This window comes from Pezoporus flaviventris, unplaced genomic scaffold, assembly GCF_033815535.1.
Source record: "Pezoporus flaviventris isolate CSIRO_AGI_PZ_B2104156 unplaced genomic scaffold, CSIRO_AGI_Pfla_v1 ptg000030l, whole genome shotgun sequence".
In the NCBI taxonomy this organism is placed as follows: domain Eukaryota; kingdom Metazoa; phylum Chordata; class Aves; order Psittaciformes; family Psittacidae; genus Pezoporus; species Pezoporus flaviventris.
In genome coordinates this window covers 6,186,578-6,210,199 of record NW_026892578.1, presented here as the reverse complement: position 1 = coordinate 6,210,199, position 23,622 = coordinate 6,186,578, and the positions used below count along the sequence as shown (strand labels likewise).

At 41.1% G+C, this 23,622-nt stretch overlaps 1 protein-coding gene across 8 annotated transcripts in view; it reads left to right on the top strand.

The window, feature by feature from the left end:
• Positions 1-23,622, top strand: part of P2RY8 (P2Y receptor family member 8) — a 47,376-nt gene that overhangs the window by 6,878 nt on the left and 16,876 nt on the right. For 2 of the 8 annotated variants that reach the window (XM_061459824.1, XM_061459822.1), the window contains exons 1-2: positions 9,701-9,996; positions 13,556-13,641. The gene's annotated coding sequence lies outside the window, so the exon portion shown is untranslated. Of the gene's footprint in view, positions 1-9,699; positions 9,997-11,566; positions 11,758-13,555; positions 13,778-23,622 lie in introns of those variants that run through there. The other 6 variants (XM_061459821.1, XM_061459818.1, XM_061459819.1 and 3 more) reach the window with 5 other exon arrangements.

The following is a 23,622-nucleotide window of genomic DNA, read 5'->3' as shown; positions in this document are numbered from 1 at the left end:
GATTCATTTGCTCACTCATGGGTGTATTTTCCTGCAGCTATAGTAAATGTTCCCATACTTGCTGCTGGCCAGGGAGCCTGTCGTGGTTTAAACCCAGCCAGACAGCTTGTTCACTCACTCCCAGTGAGTGGTGCCGGACTGAAAGCAATCGAGCCCCCCCCCCCCCGGGGCTCTCCACTCCATGAGCTGCTCCCTTGCTTTCAGGGAAGGGAGTTCAAGCTGTCATTTGGCTGCTGCTGTTAGGCCTGTTATATTTGCATGTGGCAGCAGACAGCCCACAGGAGGATTTTGGTGCCCATCAAACAATTGAGAACACCTGCATTCATTGTGTCAGTAGCTCGGCATCATGGCAGAAGTCACCAGGAGAGACTGTTACCTGTCTCCTGTAGGAACAAGTCCAGAGGAGGGCCACAAGGATGATAAGGGACAATATGCCTTATAAAAAAACAAAATGAAACAATAAAAAACAAAACAAACCCCCCCAAAACAAAACAAAAAAAAAAAAAAAAAAAAGACCCCCAAACAAACCACAAAAAAACGCATAGGTTTAAATCCTACTAAATTTAAGCAACCTAAACATGTAACGCACCTTCTAACCAGAATCCTGTTAGCAAGAAATGGACTGAATCCAGGGTGACAAGAGAAAATGGGACTGGAGAACAGAGAGGAATAATAATTGAGAAGGAGTAAAAACACACATTAGTGGAAACTTTTATTTGGTGGAACAGCTATTCAGAGTACCTAAGGAAACATCCATTCCTGATGCATTATGTACAAATGCCAAAACTGCTATTAAAACTGGGAGACATACTAAACATTGTGGAAAATTATTTTTAAAAATAAATATTTATTTATGGAAGAAAATGCATAGTATTTTCCAAGATAAAAATAAAGTTTTTCTGACTTGTAAGGGAATTTGCTGCTTAAATACACATAATACACACATTTTAGAAATAAAATGTGTTCTTTACTTATTTGGCCTTCTTTCCTAAAAAAGGGTAATCCCAGAACAGATCACCAAATCCATCCTACCGCTCTGGCAGCATTAGTTAACAAAACAGGATAGATGCCCCGCAGTGAAAGCTGCCCACTGCCCTGACGGCCCTTCGCTCACTTTCCTGTCAGCCCAGGCTCCTGTCATGTCTCCCGTAGCTGCTATATGCCTCAGGCTTCCTCTGTGAAATTCCCCTTTAACTGACCCGGAGGTCTTTGCTGTGTGGCAAGGAGAGCCTGTGTGGCCTGCTGTCTCCAGGAAGGAGCCGGCTCTTCAGGTCCATGCTCTGTCACCCTTCACAGTTGCCTTCTGCAGAAGAAGGTGATGCTCCAGTTCAGGCCAAGTGAAGAAGCCTCGGGCAATGCCCAGGAACTGTTCTCTTGAAGCTGCAAACACCTGAGATGTTCAGGACTGCTCCTTTGGTGTGACTCCTCTTCAAGATTTCACTTCCACTTTGGAAGATACTTAGCACTTTTCAGCACAGGAATGACAGATAGCAGCTCACTTTCATGTGTTTGTTGCCCTGAGATGTTTCCCTTAAGAAACACCACTTAGGTGAGAGACTCTGCTTAAACAGTCCCCTCTTTAATTCCGTTGTTGTTATTTGGGTACAAAGAGTTTCAGCAAAAGGCACAAATGAAGATCTGCAGATGCATTCCTGAGACATTCAGTGGAACTGAAGATATGCCAAGAACTTCCTGAGAGAAGAATTGCAGAACTGAAAATACATTTCTTATGGAAAAGATACACAATATAATTTTATCTGGGACCTGAAAAGACTGCTATTTTAGAGCTCAGACTGCAAAAACCACAGAAGAGTGTATGCGGCTCTCTGCCAGAACATGATTGCAAATTCTCTTAGAGACAATTCTTGGTACTAAATGCAGCTCAGTGTGAATAGCAAGAAAGGAGCAGATCTTCCTTGCCATCAGAATACTCCAGGATATGTATTAGAAATGCAAGGTATACATTAGTGCAGGGGCCCTGCACCCTGCTGGACTACATTTCTAGGGCTTAAAAAAACACTCTTCTAAAGCTTCTTTCCCGTTCTCATTGTTAAAGGAAATGACTGAAGACAATACAATAAACATTCAGTCATGCAGCAAACAAATATCTTACTGAGAGCATAATTCGTTGTTGCCTGGGTCAAGGGTAAGTATAGATGAGTTTATAGAGCCTGCAGTTAAAAACAGAATGGCAAAAAGACACTCAGATTAGCTTAAATCTGCCTACGTAAATTTGGTTTCCTCTTTGCAGTCAGTATTTGCATTGTTGATACATTCAGTGTTAACGTATTGTAGTTACGTTTTCTAATGGTGTTGATGATTTTGTCATTCATTTATGGTCACGGCCCAATACGTTGTGTAGCCCCTAGTATCTGAAGTGTACAGCAAAGCATAGCACAGCAGAAACTCAACCTGCTGCTTTGCACCTCTCCTCTCCCATGAGCTGGCCTTACAGCCTCACCTGCTGCCCAAAGTTTGGCTCTCGATCCATGTCTGCTGCCAGGGAGCACCAGCCACAGAAGTGGCTCCATGGGGCACAGCTGCACCCTGTGGGAGCTGGGGTCATGCTGCAGCTGGAGTGCTGCAGGCATCTGAGGCACCAGGTTTGCATTGAGGCTGCCACTCCTCTGGAAAGCTGCATCTGAGAGGACACCTGCCATAGCAAGTGCCCTGGGCAGGCAGCTCTTCTCTCCAGCTGCCTGGGCTTTCCAACACAGGGTTCCTGAGCCATTCTGCTTCCTTTTTTGCTTCTTTCCCATCTTACTGCACATCCACAGGTGCTGCCCTCCTTGCATTCTCTCTTAGATGGCTCCCTGTGCCCCCTGAGTATCCCAAGAGCCATGGGTTCTTCCCTGAGTCACCCCAAAGTACCTTCCCTGGCCTGAGTGGGAGCATTTTGCATGCACAGCTTTACAAGCAAAAGCAACGAGGATGTATGGAGCAAAGCTGTAGACCTGTAAGGATGTCAGTAAGCATGGAATCATTCCAGGAGATGCAATGATTTTACTCCCCTCTCAGCAGAACTGGGACTACAATTTGACCCTCACTTTTTTTTACCGCATAGTTCCCAGGAATAATTTCAAGTTTGAAAGTACTGCCTGGTGCTCGTATCATAAGAGTAGGATGGAGGTTTCTGATTCGAGCTGCAATAGAGAGATCTTTGGAAACATGTACTACCTAACTTCTTTCTCTCTCACATGCCACTTCCTTTCTGCAAGAAATAGCACTAATCTTTTTGTATGCATGTTGCGGAAAGAATTTCTTCGCTAATGTGTGGCTGGAAACATCAAAAGCTTTTCTTGGTGCAACTGCCATACAATCAATTATTAATGAGCAGTAAAATCATCTACCTTTTTTTCTTTTTTTTTCTCCTTTTATTAAAAAGAAGGGGGAAAACAGATTTCTGTTGAGACATGGATGACACCTTTAAGCAACGGTGCATGATAAATTAAGAAACTGGGTGGAGTGCTTCCTTCCTGTAATCCGTTTGTAATCAGTGAGAAGTTAGAGACAAATAGGACGCCTTACATAACGTCTGAAAAACAACCCTTTTACACGTAAAAGAAAGAGACTCTCCTGCCTCCCAGGTGGGCCTAGTCCTAGGTCCTCTCAAAGGCCTGGGTCACAGTCTCTCTGCCTTGGCAGGTGGAATCACTGGTGCTGGCCAGTTGATAACTCACCTTCTGTTTTCCCTTCTTGTTCAGTAGGCAGGCATAGAAGTAAATGCGTCTTCAAGGGGCTTTCAGCGGCAGTCAAGACTTGACAACATCTGCTTACCCAAACATGGGTGAACGTATTTTTCCGTCAGCTGTGTGCTACAAGAAGGGGACAGAGAGGAGTCCCCCTGCCCCAAACCAACAGGGGTTCCCACCATCCTCTATGAGATAGCCACAGCCTTGATTTTCAGCACCCACTGTTCTAGAGCTGATGGCTGCTTCATATTCCAGTTTGTCACACCCTACCTCTGAGAAAAAAAAACAAAACAGAAAAATCCCATTTTCCAAATAGGTGCAAAACAAAACAGAAACACTTCTGTTGTTGAAAACAGAAAGCAAAAACAAACCCAAAGCATTAAAAATCAATTATTTTTAATCACAAAAAAAATACTTCTGTAAGATGAGTGCATTGACTTTTACAGGAGCTGGCAATTTTCCTGCCTGTTTTGTCCAAGAACTAGAGAGCACAGTTACAAGGAACTAGGAAGTCAGACAGCCTGAAGAAAGGCTTCCCACTTGCATGTCCTTCATTTGGGGTTGGACAAGATTATCTTTAAAGGTCCCTTCCAACCCAGTCCATTCAGTGATATATCCATAAGCATGGTTAATCAGGGAACAGGAAGACAGGAAACATTGGTTTCCTGCCAGTCTGCCGACCAGTCACTCAAATGTCTGAGTTGGCTGAGGTCTGGCAGGAAACAAGCCTTGCTTCTGACTGGGGTAACCAAACAACCCTGATGACCACCAGCAGAAGTTTTGCTGAACTTATATATCCCTAGAAACAGAGTTTTTGACCCTACTGACTTCAGTTGGTCAGTCCCCAGGTACTTCAAGGCATGCTGCCAGAAACTGAGGCCAAGAGTATGTCCACACCTCCTTGGGAAAACTTTAGGTGAAGTGGTCTTACTAGCTTCTCCTAGGAAATATGAGGCAATGCTCAATTGCTTCAAACATAAGACTGTAGAGGGACCACCAGACCCTCTGCAGAACCATAGGGATCTGCCTCTTGAGCTAACCCAGCTTTTGGGAAGGCTTCAGAGAAATGGGTGTGTGGCCGTGTCAGCAGAGAGTATCCTCTCTCTAATCTTGGGGCCCCAGCTCAAGCAGGTGCTTGGAAAATGGCAACAAGTGAGTACATTTTCCTCCAATCCAAGTTACTCAATCTTCTGACCACTCTCCTTGTCTCTGTAAGGGAGAAAGTTCTTTCTGCAAAACGCAATAACCCAACGGACTGAGGTCTGAATCCTGCCTCTTCCAAACCCTTGTCCCACAGAAACAGAACCTGAGGTGCTTACTCCTGAGTCCAGTCCTTAAGCTGGTTGAAATTTAAATACATCTTTAGCAAGACAAATGACAAACACAATTGGACTTCATATGACTGGTGGAAAAATGCCCCGATAATTAAATACAAAGGAAAAAACTCTGATCCCTGTTTTATTTCTTTTTTGATCTTTAATGTCCCTTTTACACTGCCTGGGAAAATTAAGGGAGACCCACTTATATGGGGATCATACCCTGAAATAGATATAATAGCAAGGAGAAGTCACTTTTAAAGTCTGACTGAGTGTCAGGATTATCAAACTGAAATCTGCCTAGTAGTCAATGTTAGTCAGACCAGTGATCAGTCAGCAAACACAGAGTTTTCTAAATGATTTTTAAAAAAAGTTGTTAGTTTTCTTGAAGCTGAGTCAATTCAAGATACTTTTCTAGCCACTTTGTGCTATGCAGGTGGTTTTATTCAGAAAAAGCTTGTGTACTGCTGCACTTCACTGCAGTCTGCAATGCAGGCAGTGATCAAACCTGCAATGACAGTGATCAACACCTTAAAACCCCTGGCATACTGAGGGTCACGGATAAAATTGTCAAGAATTTTTAATGAATCAAAAATGTGTATGGTATTTTGTGCTGATGAGAATTTAATTTTCAGTCCAAATGCATCTTTTTATTTGAGAATTTTTTTTTCTAAAAATGTCAGTGCTAGATTCACAGGAGTGCTGTGAGGTGACAGCCACAGACCTTGAAGCAGAGCGCTGGCCCTTCACAGAGTGGGGTTTAGTTTCAACAGCAGGAAACTGAGGCACCTCTTGGTTCTCGATCCAATCATCACCTCTCTCCCAAGAAGAGTCACCAGTCACCGGACTGCAGATTCAATCTGCACAGAGAGTAATTCAATATTTTATACAGCATAGAGTAGGAAAGACAAATTCTGCATCTGAACTTGCACTTTGATGCATGCCAGAGTGCCAGGTCAGAACCTGTGCTCTCTGCCTACTCCTACCTAAGGCTCTTTTCCCTGCTCCCCTGCTTCTCCCACCCCCTTGCCCATCACAGAGTATTCACTCCCCTCTTCCATCTGTTATCACTCTCCCTCTCTTTGTCCCCATTTTTGTATCCCTTGCTTGCAGTAATGTCTCACTCACCTGTTCCCACTCCACACAGCACAGGAGCCCTTGCTCAGACTGCAAGGAAAACACGTGCCATGAGTCTCATTTGGAGAGTGCCTCCAGTGTTGCAGAGAAACCAAGGGGCATGTGTGAGTGTGTTTGAAGGGGGAGGAGATGTACAGGGTCTCAAAGTTCCCTGTACAGGTGTGTCCCTGTAACCAGGACACACCTCAATGTAAAATGTAGGAAGTTTCCCTGGATGTGATAGAACAGATCTAGTTGGAGAGATCCTGACACTATGCTGCAGTGACTGAAATGCTCCCCCAGGCAATGGAATGCCCATCTCAAGCAAAGCAAAGGCCCTGAGCAAATCAGATCCCAGTCTGTGCCTGCTTCCTCTGGTCACCAGGAGCCAGAGCCACATTCAGGTGGCCCCCAAGGTTGGTGCAGATTTGCCCTAGAGGAAGATCTCTGCACTAAACTGAGGGGCTTTCTAACATCACATTAAAAAATAAAAAAATCTAAAATACTACCAAAGTAGTGTAAAATGTCTCACACAAAAGTCATGTCCCCATCTCCTAGGAGAATACAGGCAAAGTGCAGATTCTTACCAAGAAAGGCAGGAACCCAAATAGTCAAAGACTGCTTGAGACAGCTCTTGGGAGGACTCGCAAGATGAATTCATGACCTTACTGAGTCATTCATGACCCTACTGAGCTCAGTAAGAAGCCGACTATGGACTTACAGAGAGCTAGAATTTCACCTAAAAGAAACTGATCTATAAAAATTCACATCATTGCTCATAATAATTTTGAAAGATGTCATTAGTCTTTAGAGGGATGCTTTGTTTATCTACTTGCTTTCTGAGGAAATTTTAACATGGTGAAATGAGTCCTTTCAAATTACCTTGTAATAGTACTGCTCCTCATAATAATAATTAATGGTGATGATCATGATCATGATGATAACAATAATAAACTTTCTTTTCATTATTATATGAGATACCATAGTATATTGTAGAGCAGCATTAATTCCTGCTTATATTTATTATACAGTACTCCCAGACTGCCAAATTGCATATTTTTTTTACCAAAATTAAATGCTGATTTTTTTTTTTTTGTTCTGAAAGTCCCTTTCCCCAGTTTTAGAAAGAAAAATTTATTTAAAAATGGTAAGGTGTAAAATTTGTAAAATTTTAAATATCTGTAGTCTTAAGGATCAAATGGTGGAAAAAAGCTGCACTTCTATTTGAACTGAAAAAAGATTGCTGTTAAAAAAGTATCAACCAAGATACCAACCTAAGAATCAAACCAAATCTCATTAGTTTTTAGGAGGTCTGATTCAATATATTTTGCATGCTTTGAGGTTGTGAGACTGAAACTCCTTCCTGTTTACCTGTAGGCTCATGGTGAGAAGCAATTCTGGCAGCTGACAAAGACTGACAGTTGATTCATTTTTTGTATGTGAAAGCGAGAGGAGTCGAGGCAAGAAGAACTCGAGTCTTTGTCCTGCAACCACATTTTATGTAAAACTCCCTTATGCTTCTGTATATGAAGCTATTTAATAAATAGCCCTAGCTTGAGGAATCACCCAAATGTTTTGGCCTCCATTACAGAAAAACGACTAAGCACCTGCTTACACTGAGGATCCTGTTATTTTTGTGGTAGACTGCGAAAGGATGAACACCAAGTGAAGATAACACTCCTCAGTATCTCTCAGGAGCATGCCATAGGAGCCATTATTACTGGAAATAATCCCTAGGAAGTCAATGGAAGAACTTAACTTCAAGATAATAAGGATTTAATTGTTTTTAGAAAATCTTGATTGCATAAAAGAATTATACAAGTATGCATATATATATATTGCGAAAGTAACTCTTACTTAGCTGTTAGAACTCCCAGATAAAGAGCCTTGCAAAGGTTTATCTCCGTTGCCTGTATTCAGGAGTACCTTGAATGATTTTCTCTTGTGTAGACATATGTAGTGCAAATGACCACAGCTAGGTGAGAAAACCTCACCCCTGTCTCAGATAACCCAAACATGAGGTCTCTCCACATTCTGAGAAGCTCTAGAGGCTGAGGTATAAGGTCTGCTGTCGTTAGGTGTCTCAGGGGTGTCATCTGGGGGAGGGTGAAGCACCACATGGTGTCTGCCTGCCCAGAGGAGCCTGAACCCTCCCAAACACAGGTGGATGAAGCAGCGATCTCCGCATAGTGGCTGTGTGCAGTTCTGGGGAATGTGGTCCTAGCCACTCATGGTGCAGTAATCCAGAATACTGACCCAGGCAGTTGAGACCCTTCAGTCTGATCAGATTTAGGCTCCCCATTCCCACTTTCTGGGATAATGCCTAAGCACAAGGCTGCGAGTTGCATCGTTTGATGAATATGGACCACTCTGCTGAGTGGAATCCAAGATCTGAGACACCAGGTCTTGTACGTAGTACTAAGCTAAGAAGAAAGCTGTTTCTGAAATCCACCATCCATCAAGATCTGGATAATGCTGAACTCTGGTCCTTGTTACTGAAGTCACTTAATGTTGTTCATACAAAGCCTCTCCCACGGAAAAGTGTGTGGAGCACAGGCTTGCTGACACATCCTACTTTGTCGGCTCAGCTTTGCTGAGAAGAATGGACTAGATCCCTACATCTTCTAGCTTCTGTGGACTTTTGATGACTTTATACCCAAAACATGGATTTAGGTCCTCTCAAACAGAAAACTAAACCCAAACCATCATAGCTGTGTGCTTGAGGTATGAAACTATTGCATGGAAGTGCACGTTGGTGACATTTCTATTCTTTCTTCCTCTACCAACATTCCAAATTCAGTCAGTAACACTTCCCTCCCCCAGAAGGTTTTTAAAATAAAACACACACATGCCTACGTGAAGAGACTTCAAGGCTGTGGAAAGGACACATGTATACCTATGTCCAGGGCTTGTTTTCTAAATTGTAAAAACAGGAGAAGGGTACAAAACACAGATCTGTCTTCATTGTTACAGTCTGCATCGTTAGAAGTGTTTTATTTCTCATCCTGCTGGCTTGATGGATGGAATCCACTTTGAGGTGTCATTTTCCTCTTCACCTGCATGCAGAGAGCCTGGATGTCGCTTTGGGTTCAGTGCGAAGGTGCCTGCTCCCCAAAGGCAACCTGTACTCTTGTGTGAAACTGGCCTTTACTAGTTTCCAGGCTAATGGTTTTAAACAGTGCTTAGGTTCAGAAATGCCTTTCAGTCAAACAGATATGTTCAGCAAAGGGGAACACATTTTTAGGGTAGAAGGGTCTTTATGCACCCAGGACCTAACTACTGATGTTTAACCATTCCTGTCTTTCCCCTAGAGACCGCCTATGCATAACAGAATCACTGTATGCACTGTACATACAATGCCTGTTCAGACTGCAATGGATGCTGCTCCTTTAAATAAGTTTGTTGTTATTTTTCTTGCTCTGTTGGGCACCACAGCACTGAAGTCATGTTGAGAATATTGCTCTAAGCCTCTTCTAAAAATGAGAGTTAGGAGCCCAAGCCATTACTGAGTCATTTCTGTACTTCATCTCGTAAGCTTTACTCAACAGTAAAATGTACTTCATCACAGTTATGCTGAAGACACTGTAAATTCTCTCTTCCATGGAGGTGATCAGAATCACATCCTCTGGCCACCTGCATATGAAACAGAAATCATGTGTAGAGCATGGCATTAGTTACCGAACTGCAGTGGAAGGGTAAGATGGATTTTTTTTTTACTGTACTTGAAAAAGAAGTGAGGAAGGAGTTAATCATTGCAAAATACGTGGTCATTTCCTGAGCCCTGTGGTTGGATGAGTACAAACTTTCAACTATTTCTAATTCTTCTCTGTCATTTAAGAGGCTTTCAAGGTGCACTGTCCATCCCAGACCAGGTAAGGAGTACAGTTTTTCATTTCTTGATTGTTTATTCAAAATTGTTTTTCAGTGGAGTCAGACTCAGCCAAGATTGATTTGATCTCCTTCCTATTACTTGCATCTGAAGGGGGAACAAAGTTCATTGCAATCCAAGAAGTACGTGTGTGTCTTTGTGCCAGATGACTGTAAGCTGTAGAACTAAAGAACTGCATGGGTTAATAATTGAGCAATATTAGCGAAGAAGTATATTATACAATTAGAATTATTACAGCAAATACTGCCATAAAAAAGAAAGAAAACTCTTACTGCCAGACATAAGGAGTTTACTCTGCACAAACCAGTATCAAAATAAGGGGTTCTCAGGTGTACAATTTGCTTTAGTAAGGAGAGTAATAAAAATCTTAGTGTGTCTTCAGTGTTATCGTCAACACTGAAGTCATATTTTGAAACACTATAAAAATACTATTTTTAAAAGGAGGAAGAATGAGCTTCTATATATTTGGGGAGGAGAAAAAATAAAAGGAAAAAAAAACCCCACCTGATAATTTTGGACCAGTTTTATTTGTAAATCTGAACCTGATATCTATCTTTAGCTATTGCAGAGTCACGCATTATAGTCATCCTGAGACCGGTCCTCAGGTTTGCAGCAACCAAACATACACTCAGAAGTGACTGTGGAACCGTATCATAGAACGATGTAATTTCATCGGGATCTTTTGATGCATAAAAACTGAACTTAGAAAGACAGGCACCAGAAGGAAGTCTCGTAACACAATGCACTCTTGCACACTGCATTTGTTGTCTCAATAGACAGAGAGAGAGCTTATTTGTGTGAAGGTTTCTTTAATAGTTCAGAAACAAGCATAAAATAGCCATCCGTAGGGCAAGTACTGTATTAATGTGCAGTCATCAGGTTGCCCTACAGAAAGTGAAATTGTATGTGCCATGAGGATCCCTTTGTGAAATCATATACTGGAGATTCAGGGTTTTAGCATTTGGATTTTTTTTAAGTCTTTGCTTGTAATCAGTTTTGATGTTTGGACATTGGCTCCTTGACTGTGCTCACTGTTTGGTTTAAACACTCTCTGGATTTTATACATAGTGGTGGGGAGAATATAGCTAAGGTTTTCATAAGCATTTGTTTGATTCAGACACATCAGTCTTATCAAGGTTTGGAATTCATTTCTAAGTCACCACCACCTTCCCTGTGAGATTGCTACTATGGTAGCACTTGAACCTTTGTAATGAATTTGACCCTCAAAAGACTCTATGAGCCACAGAAGTTTTGTCATTGTCATCTGCAGATGAGGAACTGGGATGAATCCCAGTTGATGCGAGACTTGTGCCCTGGTTTTCACAGCTCCCCAGGGAAGGCAATCTGATGAAGAATCCCAGGTCTTCCCTTGCAAGGAGCTAAACGTCAGTTTAGATGCAGCTAGAGAGCCTGTCATCATCCTGCTAGGGAAGAAGATATGGCATGTGTTGATGCATTTGCATCAGCCTTAGTCTTCTCAGTTTGAGTGTCAGTACTAAACAATCTGCTGTTCCTTAGAGTTCTGTATGGCCTTAGCTGCTAAATACTTGAAGCCTACGCTACGGCTCCCTGAATGAAAATTGGCCACAGTGTGTCTACTCATCCTGCAGTCACATTTCCCAGTTACTGCACAGGTACAACCCAAGGAAAAGTACTCAGCAGCTTTGTGGGGGAAGAGCAAACTGAACCCAGGCCTCCCCTGTCACCAACCAGCAGCTTACCCACTGCTTCTGAATCACTTGAGGTACATTTATTGAAACTGTGTTTTCACCTTCTGACTTCCAGGGTGGGTTTGGGTTCAACTTTTTGGCTCAACTCTGCCTCTGCAGATGATTTTGCTCTCTCTGACAACTGTAAGTGCAGAAAGGGTCAACTTAGGTGATTTCAAATGTCTTCTCACAGTGTTCTCTTCCAGCGTGAATATCATTGTCTGGTGTGGGAATAGGGTGTACTCCTCAGCTCTCCATCAAAGAGAGGCGTACGCTATATGTAGCGGTATTAACAGGATAGAAAAGAAACCCTGGAAAAGCCAGTCCTTGTTCAGTAAATGTGGTCTCTCCCAGTAACTGCTGTGTTCTGGTCAAGTGGCTAGAAGGGAGAATCTCAGCAGCCCACAACCCAGCCTCAAGAAGCTATCCTGTGTTGGGCTCCCTCTGTCCTGCTCAAAAGTGGAGAGACACCAAGACTGTTTCTCAATGTGCTTAAAAGATATGGTGGTGCTTTGCACACTTATTGCCACCTAACAACTTCATTTGATATTTGCATAGTTTCCAGATAAAAGGTTGTTTTGAAGCAGAAGTACAGGGGGGTCGAACACTGACAACTAATGCTTGCAAAGCCTCCAAATGGACAGAAGGATGTTGTTAATATCAGGCATACTTACTGACAGTGTTCTCATGTTTTTCACAGAGTGCAAAAGGAGATTCTTCTTTGAAAAATGACTCTATAGAAACAGGAATGTTTGACCCTTGACTACTGCCTTAAATGTTCCTGGATGAAATGAGCTCATTTTATAAGTAAATGTCTTTGGAACTGTTGTTTGGGCTTGTTTACTCTTACTGCCAGCTCTTGAATGGGAAGGTCAAGTTGGTGCTCCTCCTGGGCTTACTATTTATATGCCGGAAACCTGTGAGGGTCTCTTAGCCTGAGAATTAGGGCTGTTATTTTAAAATAGGTTTAAAATGGGTAATATAATCCGATTTTTGTCTAATTTTACACCCTAATCAATGAGAAATATCCCACATGGTTCATTTTCTACATCCTTGAATCTGGTAATGTCAGTTTGATCTGGTCTCTTTTCACACATTTTTGATCTGAAGCCTTCTGTCCTTACTGAAATTTTCCATTGGTAGTCTTACATTTCAGTGCTGCTGAATATTTAAATAAAGCCAAATACTCAGACAGAGGAAGAGAGAGAGAAATCTGTATGTGCTTCATGCGACAGCTCAGGTTTTTAAATGCTGTATTTAACTCTCATTGATACCGTAACATTGATATCTCATTGATATTGTACAGACTGATGAGGGCCCAAGAGTCAATCAGGCTGGGGCAAGGCATCTATAAGCTTGTCCATCAAGAGCTACACATTTCTGTAACATTTTCACACTACCGCATGAGGAATTCAGGTTCAGCAGCCGATGAATTGAAAATAATTTTGTGCTCACATTCTCGCTCTCTGAACTGCTCATTAAGTCTTGAAATAACAACAGAAATTACACACTCTTACGGTCATGATGAAGCAGCTAGGGTTACTTACTATCAGATACACTGCACCTGATTCAGATCTGCTAAAGTAAGAAGGGAATATATCAAGTCACCAAAACGTATGTGCCCTTTTCCATTCTCTTCATCTTCAGATGTGGATATTTTGCATCTTCAGTGATCCTGCACAGATATGTTTTACAGCTAGTGAACTGTGTTTTAAAGCCATGAAAGGCAATGTTATCAGTTCTTGTCACTGTTCAGCATTATCTTTAGATGTACTCCTTTTATTTTGGTAACAACTGACTCTTAAAAGGTTTTTTCTTTGGTCCTTTCTGAAGCTCTACTCATAGAGGAAATCTGATCTGTTGCAGCACGGAAACATCAGTGGTGACCACATCGAGACAAATTCCTTAGGGAGCAGCCTGTAAGTCTGATCAACACTTAAGATGAAAAGTTTTGCATTCTCTGTAGCAGGATGTTACATGCAGAGTTTAGCTGTATGAGGGAACTGCTGAGGCAAAAAGGGAATATTCAGGAACACAAGCCTCTGCTTTGAGTAGGTGAGTAAGCATAAAGAAAGGAATAATCTTGAAAAGACTTTTCCTTTCTCCCCCTCACCCTCAACTTCTCAAAAATATGATCAGTATTTGAGATTCTCTAAATCATCTCAATTAAAATTCTGTTCTCTCAGGACCCTGGGTACACTGAGTAGACCCCACTTATTGGCTACAATGGCTCAGCAGGCTGAGAATAAGCCTTCATTACTTTTGTTACTTCCTCTTGTGAGAGCCAAGCAGTGCAGGGATCAAATGGAAATCTTCCTGGAACACAGGGGGATGGTGGGAAGTAGGATAGGAAACCGTGGATAAGCAGGAACAGAAATGGTGAGGGAAAGAAAAAAAAAATGAGAGAAGAGGAAAACTGGTAGTATGAAATCAAGTAAATGAGGACTGAGAGCGGTGTCAGGACAGTGGTTAGCAGGAGAAAGGCAGACTGGTTTTTACATGCTACAGATAACGTAAGTGGGTTTTTAGAGGACAGCAAGGCATGATCCTTTCGGCTTTTTTCCTCAAATACTCTTGTGAAAAACCTGCAATATCCATGTCTCCGTAACCTAAAAATAAAATCTTCAAGACAAAGTAAGTTTGTCTGCACCCTCTAGTGGTCTAGAAAGAAAACATGGTCTTGTCCAACAGTAATTTTGCACTACATCCATTTGCTGAGACCAGTCACACCTTGTTGGGTTTTTTTAGCTTATTTGACATAACTGTAATAACTGTTCTCAGCCTCTTAAACATGATGGGTACATCCAAGCTCCTTTTTGGGACTGGTCTTTGGTCTATGATAACTCTTAAACTACACAAGATGGTTGTGTGGAGCACAGAGTTGTTTGAGGGAGCATTAGTTAGTGTAAAACAAAACTGTGCCAGAAATGTAACAGCTTGAGGGATTGAATTTCATGGCCTGAGCCCAGCTTCTGACAGCATTTGATTTACTAATATTGACATACTCTTTATGTAGTAACATTTCCCTTGTGCATGCGGCACAGTCCTCGGTCTCCTAAGCGTAAATAGTACAGAAAAATACTTCACCACAAAAAAAAATCAATCAACAGCCCATTCAGAGGGAGGCCTTTTCCTGTCTCCTTGATCAGGTCTCATCTACTTGCTGCTGGAGAACACATGCTGACTGAGATTTAGAACTACAGGAAAAGGCAAAGTAGACTTGTTACTGAGTGATGTCCTGAGGAATGAGATTCTGCCACTGATTCTGCCTGAAGGTCTTGTGTGATGCCGAGAAAAGGGCACCTCCATAAGAAAAGAATGCATGAGAAACACAAGAAATGGAGCTGGCATGGAACTTCAGAGTTTCGGTTTCAACTGGGGACAATTCTCATGCAGCCTCTGACTACTGGGGAATTATGCCCTAGTAATTGCTTGTCATAACATAGGATAGCAGTACTTAAGATAGCAGTACTTAAGATACTTAAGGACAAGTATAAGCAGATATCCATTGCAATTATAGAGCAATTGGATTTCGTCAATTGAGACTCAGAGAGCTGTTCCAGTGCTGGTAAGGAGCATGCTTAAAGCACATCAATAAGACTATGTTTCTTCTTTAGAAATACAACTACTTTCTTTCAAAACACAGTCAAGGGTAGGAAATAGGGTAACTCCTCCTCTAGAGTAATTTCCCGGGAGGAAGAGCATGTACATTCAGGACTCTCTTTGGAAAGAATTTAAAGCCTTATCCACCTTCTTCCTTGCTAGCCAGAGAGTAAGCTAGTTACCACAATCTGGGCTGATTTTCACCTGACCAGTTGAAGAGCAAGCAATGGTCATTGGGCAAAAGGAAAGCAGATGCCTGAAATACTGTTCAGTTAGAAGGCAAAAGACCTCATCTTTAGTCTTGTCTTCGAGGACACTATTTCACATTAAGTAGTCACTCAATAACCCCAAAGTCCAATCTAAAGAGCAGATACCAAAGCCATGTCCACTACCTTACAGCTGGTGACTGCCCTTTCACAAGGCTGGAGATTCTCTTGCCCTCCTGCATGGCATTTTCATCTTTCCCTGAGTTATTATATCAACAAGTTTTTTATTGCGCATCTTTGATGCTGAACATGGGCAGTACCTAGCAGTTTTGTGGTTAAAACAATCTCCTGCGCAGATAACAAGTTCCATGGTCAGACTAGGGAGGCAACTTGAGGCATCTATTTCCTGACTTTAATCACTACTAATTAGACAGGGAAGGGAAATGCTTATCTTCTATCAACCATCTTAAAATATTGTAGTAAATTATATTCAGTCCCCAGAAAGAAAAGACAACAGGGAATTTTCATAAAAGGAACCTTCAACAAGAAGAGGTTCCAGGCTCAGGTCTCCCAGTAGTTTTCCTGCAAGAAAGAGGATGCTCTGTGAGACTCACTAAGATTTCTTTTCCCCAAGCCTTCATGTTTCCAAGGCTCATCCATAGTCTCCTCCAGATGACCTATATATGTGGCATGTGAAGAGTGCTGGCTGCACACCATTCCTCATCATTGACTATTTCAGATCCCATTATGAGTCACCTAAGTCCTCATTGATGCCTTAATCTTTCCACCCATGTGACACTCATTTTAGAGAGCCTGAAATTCTATTTCAGATCTGCCTTCAAGGGGTTAAGCTTTCAGAAACAGCCAACAACTCTGAGTTCCTCATTTTCAAATGCTTATTAAAAAACACCTGGGTCTGACTTGCAGAAGTATTGACTATGTACAGACCCAGATATAGTCAATAGAAATGTGGCTTTGAAGCAGTAAAATTTTATGTAATACCACATGCTGCTAGAAATCAGATCCTAGGCAACTCAAGGTCTCAATTCCTCACTTTCCTGTTTGTAACATGGAGTTAAATAATCTTCATATTAGAGGAAGGCTGCAAAGTAGAAATTTGTGGGTTTTTTTGAAGCACTTTGATGCCACAACACTGGATGTCACAAAAATGCCTACAAATAAATTATTTATTTGGCATTGAGGACAAGAGCTTGAACAGTGCATTGTACGTAGGGCATAGCGCACTTCAGTCATTGAACAATGAAGATCTAGAACATCTAGATATTTCTGATGGGGTATTTTGCCTTTGGGAAAATTGCTGGGAGGGTATTGGTTTCAGCACAGATCAAATGGAAATGAGCAGGCTTAAACTTGTCCATTTTCCAGCCAGCTGACTTGTAAGATGCTTGGCAGTTTGTTGATTTTCAGCTTTTCACTAGTAGGATGATTAAACTGCAAAGCAACCTGGGGAACCCGCTGATGAAATTCTGGTTCACAGTCTCTTCTGCTGTGCATTTCTCCACGCTGCTAGAGCAGTGACCCTCCTGAGGTACATGAGCAGTGTATTTTGACAGGGAGGGAAAAGATATTTTTGTAAGGGACATCTTCCCCTCCCCTCAATCCCAGGGCTCTGCAAAGCTGATGATCTGTTACACAGTGCTTAAGTAACCAGCAAACTAATCAGAGCTGTTGTGGTCATTAGAAATGCATAGTTAGTCAAAAAGTTTGCAGCTTATCTGTGACTGCAGATAGCACAAGCTGTTAGTACAAGAACATGATGCGGAGTTAAGCAGAAGCAAGATCAAGCCCTGAAGTTCGATTAATCTGCCTTGTACATTTTATTCATCTCTTTATCAGCCCAATTCATGACCCAAATTTGTACATGCTTGTCAAAGAAAATATGTGGAACCCACTTTTTCACTGAAAGATGTGCCTTCTAATTCACACGTTTCTCCCATGGGGCATAAAAATATCATTAACACCTCTAAGAGGGTGAAGAATAAGGTTTCCTGCTAGGTCTCTGGCTTTTATAATCTCAGCAGTTCTCTGCAATGCAGAGATGTAAATCTGGCATTGGTGGATAAAATAGTCCCAAATTCATCACTGAGATGTTTTCACAATGTTAAATGTTTAAGATTTAAAACAATATATACTTGCAATATACTTTTATTCAGTTTTTTAAATAAAATGTTTTCCATCAACAACACTTAGAGAAACTAACAGGACAAGGCGCAGTTTTACAAGTTATACTAGTCCGATAATTTTGCTTGACTCACATGACTATTCTTGCTCATGTTTGTGGTGTGTCTTACATGAGTACACGATTAATCCCACATGACAGAGGCAGAGATCATAACTGATCTGGATATCAATAACAGAGATGGTTGGTCTATCCTTGACTTGAAAATGCTTACACTGAGTGGGGGGGATTCCCAGCACCTCCCAGTTTTTGCTGCTGCAGTACTGCAAAAACTAACATTGAAGATTCTCATATCAGTGTCTGGTGATCACTTTTTATGCAGGGAACACCAGCATGTGGAGAGGTTATTCCTATGCCAGTCAGCAGGAGGAGAGCAAAGAGAGACAAATTGTACTGCAGAAATACCGGCTCCTTTAGTTGTGACTGCTCTTCTGGCTGCTCTGACTTGTCTCTGGCACTAGTGTAGAAGGAAAAATAGGTGGTCAGAAGCATCTTTGCTTACTTCTAAAGAATGTGGGGGAACCTGGGATTTGACTTCTTCATGTTTGAAATAAAAAAAAAACATTGTGTTGCAGCTTGCCATTACCAACAATTTGACGGTTCGGACCAACATGCTATACCTGCAAATGCTCCTCTACCCCCACTTGCTTCAGCAAGGAAAAAAGTTCTCACCTTCCGTATATCATCAGCTTAAACTTTTCCAGTAAATCTGAAAGAAAGAAATGAATAAGTAAGGGTTTGTTCACAAAGAATTGACCAAAATATTCACTAGAAAAAAAAGCCATGCTTCTGTTTCAAAGATATTTTTGTGTCCAGCTGTGGGCCCAAGAAAGACAAATGCTAAATGTTCTTGCTTCCTGTTGCCTTCAAGGGAAGATGTATTCACTGGGTCTTGGCCCATTCATAAATTGGATAGGTCATGTTCTGAGTCAACCAGGATTTGGTGTAGAATTTGCAGACCGGTTTTTGTAACCCCATGAATTATTTTGCCATTTATTCTGAGCTACAATGTTACTGCTTTGATCCCAGGCTGAAAAAGGGACATGCAAAAGGCATTTTGAGCAGTTAGCATGAGACTCAAGGTGACACTCTTCCAAAAGGGAAGATAGCAGCAGCAATCTCTCTGTGGGTAGTAGAAAACTCCTGCCTATTTTCTTTCTACAATTCTGTGAGTTACAGTAGATTACTATATAGTGAAGTTTGTCATTATTGTCATTACACGTCTACAACCTTCTCTTGAGTTATAACGGCCACGACACACAGGAAACTATGTGCAGTTGCAGAAATCAGGGAAATGGACCAAAAAAGATTAGGTGGAAGTATAAATGTCTGAATCTCAAGCTTTCATCCAATGGGAAAATATTTTGATGCACTGCACAGAAACTTACCAAGTTTGGCTAGAATTAACCAACACCTCCACATTTATTGAGGGAGAGAGGGGAAATACAGACGTGTGAATACAGACCAAAGATGCTTTTCAAACAAAGCTGAACAGCAGCTGGGCTTAATAGTTGGGTTTTGTTTACATTCTTGCTTTTAAATTAATGATAAAGTGAACAAGTGGAAGTGCCTGCTCTAGCTGACAGTCACCCAGGACTCCCACATACCTTTCTGGGTTCTCCCCATCACATTCTTCCCCTGCAGATGAGCTCACATGCCCACCCACAAACTCCATTTGACAGGTAAGAAGGTGTACTGAAAACCCAGAGTCTTTCACTTTTAAGTCGAGGCAGCCTACGCTGTTTCTGGTTCATAGAAAGCATTGTCTGGTCCAGCCTCTCGCTGCATGTTATCCCCACAGTGATCCACAGAGTCCTAGCCCTCACCTTCCATTTCTGCAGCCCAGTGCCATTGTGCTCTTTTATTTTCTTCTGGGAAGAAGACAAATATCCAAACCTCCCCTGAAATAGATTCAGTCTGTGCTTTCTGTGTCAACATAATGCCTCAGTGCTCTCCTTCAGAGAGGGAGACGTGCTGTAGAGACTACACTGTGGGTGCTTATTTCCTTTTTTGAGATCTGAGTCGAAGCTAAATTCTCTTGATGTGTAGCCATCAAAGGCAGTGAAGATAGATAACTCGCAGTGATGCTGGTAAATAAAAATCTTACAGACTGTTAGGTGCTGTCTTATTGCTTCATCTGCAAGTGTTAAATGGGATTATATAGAAGCAGAAAATAAAGCCTGCAGCAATTAAACTACTAAATAACACTGAAGATCATGACGAAATGTTTTCAGTTTTAACTATTTATTTTATATTAATTTTATTCACATTTATTTCACTTATGAAATAAATACTAAACCACCCTCAATCGAAATCCTTTTCCACAACCACTCACGCTGATGAAACATGGTGCCAAAGCTGGCAATCTGTGTACAGAGAGTTGCATTTAGCCCTAAGTACAGACAGTTGTAAATGACAGAACTTTTTTAAACACCTGCAAGACATCTGCAAGACACAGTGACTTTAGTGTTAGAGCTTCTTTTGCTATGTTAGGGCTACAAAGGTTGTACTATTGCTGAATCACTATTTCCGATGATGACAAATGACAAGAGTACTTCCCCAGTGAAGAGACAGCCAAATTCAGCATAATTTCTAAAAAGCCAGCATAGCATTCTTAGGTCAGAATTACAGAGTACATAAATGCTCTTTGCAAATCAGATTTAATTTGCCTTTGTGACACTGACAGTCCAGCTGTCCTTAATGGCAAGCCACAAGGTAAAATACTTTACTGCACTTGCTCTGTTTTATACACTTTTGATCCAATAGACCTCAAATTAAATAGCTCGGTAGAAAAAAAATGGTGCTGCTCTACACTGGAAGGGTTTGGAAACCAACCCCTCTGCTCATTATTAGAAATAGCATCTTCACTTCATGTTTCAGTCAGGGTGGGTGAGAAACCTGTGCTTGTTCTTTGGCTAAAAGTGTGCAGAGTTTCCATTTCTGAAGTTTCCATTATAGTTTCCAATGACTCTGAATGCCCCTAGGAAAAAAAAAAAAAAAAACAAAAACAAAAAACCCCCAAAACCCCAAACAAACAAAAAACCCACCTAGTCTGGGGCTGTCCTATGTTGTTTATACACTGCTTAAAATGTTATCAAGTCTTTTTTCACTTTGCATGCTTAAAAGCAAATTGTTTCAACCACTACTTCCTTATTTCTCCTCCCTTCCTCTTAACTCTTTCATAGGCAATCTCTTAGATACTCAGGCTTTTCTTGCTCATTTACAGTCTGTGAATAAGTTGATCTATGCATCTTCCCAGCCAACTGGGAACATGAAAGCCAAGAAAATTTTCAAATAGCTTCTCATCAGGAAAGCAAGGTAAGGTTGAAGAGGTGGAAACAGTTTCCAGTTTCATAGGATTAGGGGTTTGTCAGGCTTTTGCCACAGAGAATCTTATGGTCTTCTCATTCATCTTTCTAACACTGTTTTATTTTGACAAGCCAACCTCACACATTGTATCAGAAGTATAAGGATTGCTTGCTATCTGCCACCACACAGCACTAAACCAACCTGTTCAAATACTACCTTCCCCAAACCCTGTCTTTCACAGTGATGCGTCCACATGCCCACTGACATGAGTTAGTTATACCAGCAGTGACAGGATGTCTCAAGAGACAGCTGACGTCTTGGGCTGGGGCAAGGAGATACGTGTAAACTATTCCATGTATGTCCCATGAGCGTTAGTCTCCACCCTGAGGCCAACCTGCCCCATGTTGTAACTTCATGAGCCCAGCTTTCATTTTTATTGAATCCGCTTCTCTGGCCTAAAAGTGGGGAAAACAGCTTCCTAGGTATCTCCCTGTCTAATTGCCCCTCTTAGCAGGTAAATGTAGTCAGTGTAAGCATAGGATATCTGTTCTCAAGGAGTTTGTCAGTCATTTGAGAACCAGAAAATCCTATTTTACCTTGCAGTTTATGGAGATATTTTCACTTTAGGATATTATTTCATTATTATAGTTTGGACAGAAAAAAACACTACCTGTAAAGAAAGAAATTTCTATTTTGATAATCGATTTTGGAAGTTTCATTATTTGGGTATCATAATTTAATGTATAAGGTAGTGGTCAATTTAAAAAGAAAAATACCTGAACACAGTTTTGACAAATATGGTCCCTTCAATATAGCTTCAACTGGAGAGTCAAAAAGATAGCACAAAACCTCACTCATTCAAGAGCTTTCTGTCAATTTTTGAATGATTTCATCAAGTTTACTGCATTGTTTCAAGAAGTCATTGAAAGGTTTGCAGAGATTACAGCCTAAGAGACCTTGATGCCTTGTCTGGGAAAAACATAAACCATGAGAAATAGTCCACTGATACCAGTAAACTAATGTTAATTAATTAGATGAATACTGTCTACAAAACTGTATACAGAACATATCTAACTTCTTCAGGCATTCTAGAAGAGAATGCAAAATCCAAGTAAATGGGTAGTGTAGTACAGCAAGTTTTCATCTTGGAATAAGCATGCAAGTATGGTTTTTCAGACAGCTTGGTCAAGTTTGCAGGTTCTGTGCCTGCAATTTCAAAAGCTGCTTGTTGTCCTTCTAATGGAGCATTTACAAAGTGAAACAGTATTATTTCTTAAGCCAGCAGCAGCAGGTAACTGAGCAGTGCAAATATATTGGCACTGTAAAAAAAAAAAGAAAATTAAATCAGAGTAGGAAAGTGAGTTTTTAAAAGGCATTGAGCAAGTGAAGGCGACCACTGGAACTGAAGATAATCTGATTATCATCCTCAAGGATACACCTACAGTCTTGTCAACTCTTAGAAGAATCCTGCTTCTTAATCATCTACCTCTTGTTATTGCAAGGAGGCTCTTTCTCAAGAAAGATACAGAGAAGTTGATAACATTTTAATGTCCTTATTGTCATGGCTTTGTGTAGGAATGATAATGAGGAAGCTTGTTGTGGGTGTTGTCATCAACCCAATTTATCCCAGTACTTGGAAGCGCTCTTGGCGTGCCAGAGCCATGTTTACACAGGCATGTTCAATAAGGTGAATCCTTATGCTAATCTAGGAAGTTACAGTGTTCTGGTTACCGTGCCATTGCAGAGAGGTCACTGACATGCTGATTTCCTGGTCGAAAGTACTGTTGCTACCTTTTCATTGGCAGTTCAGGCAGCAGGAGACAAGCTTGCTTTTGCTTTTGCAGAAAGGTGCTTGAAAAACAGTCAGGAGTGATACTGCTAAGGACTGACTCCTCAAAAATATTTGGATGCCTAATTACTTTTGAGGACTTAGGCCAAAATGAGCTTCTTTACTAAATCTTGTTTTGCTGTAGCTGGTTAAAGAAACAAAACAAAACTAAAAAAAAAAAAAGGCAGTAGCTACAAGGCAAATAACAGCCAGACATTTAATAAAACGTAAACTAGGTAGTTCACTCTTTGCTTTGGTCAGATTATGAATTTCAGCAGAGCAAGTAAGAACAAAGCAAGACTGAAGTATACCCTATTATTCCTGAAGACTTAAAAATTAGTATTTCATCTACAACTAAAAACAAATGGCAGTGGCAAGGAGTCGTCATGTGATGTGATCTAAAAATAAGATACCAGTATAAACACACGTTCAGCCTAAACAGTAGTCTTGTGATTACCGTGACCATTTAAAAATATGTCCTGTTGTCATTTTATAACCTTTAAAAAGAAAGGATAGGTTTTAGGCGATAAATTGTTAGGTGCTTTTTCTTTCTACTAGTCTTGGTAAATAAAGGACAGATTTCTTTTACATTAAAGAAACAGGTAAACAGAACTAAGTAACAAGCCTCATTTTTTTTATGTAGGGTAGTTTATAACAGGATAGAACAAAATGCTCTAAAAACTATGTCAGTCTATGCAGTGCAAATGCAAGAGACTTTTATGCCTAGTTTATGGTACGTCTTAGAGGTAACATC